Below are 1,095 nucleotides of genomic sequence, written 5' to 3'. Positions count from 1 at the left end.
GGCCCAACTCTCTTCCAGAAAAACGGCCTTCAGGTTGTCGCCATTCTCGCAGGAGGTTAATATGGAAAAACTGTTTCGTCTGGCAATGCCCTGGCTGGTAAACCTCACAATCCACTGGGCCTACCCTTCTGGTTATCTCAAATGGTCCCTGCCATTGTGTTAACAATTTGCTAGTGGATGTGGGCAGCAAGACTAGTACCTTCTGTCCTGGTTTGAACTCCCGCTCCTTGGAACAGCCATCGTATCTGGCTTTCTGTTGTAGCTGGGCCTGCCGTAGGTTCCCTATGGCAATGTCTCGGGCCATGTGTACCGAGTGCTGGAAGTTTTGCCGTTATGTTGAAGGTTCCTGCGCTGTGGTAGAGGGACGTTCCCAATCCTCTCTTAACATCTGTAGTAGGCCCTGCGGGCAGTATCCCAAGACTAACTCAAATGGGGAGTATTTCAGTGATTCTGATGGAGTGTCATGGATGACAGACAGCACTAACGGGAGCAGTAAGTTCCATTTTTGAGATTCTTCCTGTATGGACCATCGGAGAATCTTCTTGATGGGCCTGTTGAGTCTTTCCACTAACCCGTTCGTTTGGGGGTGGTACACTGATGTGCACAGTTGTTTTATCTTTAAGGTTTGGCACCCCACGTTCAACACCCCCAACATGAAGTTGTGCCCTTGGTCAGTTAATATCGCTTGGGGTATCCCTACCCGGGCGATCCATTTTATGAGTTCCTCCGCAATACGAGATGCAGTCACTGTTCTTAAGGCCACTGCATCGGGATATCTTGTGGCGTAGTCTATGAATATTAGGATGTACTGGTTACCAATACTACTACAAGGCAAGGGCCCGACCACGTCCATTGCTACCCTTGAAAATGGTGTGTCTATTATGGGTAAGGGCTGCAGGGGAACTGGATGAGGGCAATCCTCTCTTGCCTTCTGACATATGGGACATTCGGCACAACGCCGGGCTACCTCCTCCCCGAGCCCTGGCCAAAAGAAGCGCCGGGTAATTTGAGCTATAGTTTTATCCCAGCCAATATGGCCCCCGGTTGGGTTAGCATGTGCGATATGCCACATGAGCTTCCTAAAGCATGCAGGTA

The sequence above is a fragment of the Gavialis gangeticus genome, unplaced genomic scaffold (genome assembly GCF_001723915.1).
Source record: "Gavialis gangeticus isolate Ggan-Ray unplaced genomic scaffold, GavGan_comp1, whole genome shotgun sequence".
NCBI lineage: Eukaryota > Metazoa > Chordata > Crocodylia > Gavialidae > Gavialis > Gavialis gangeticus.
This window is presented reverse-complemented; position numbering follows the sequence as displayed.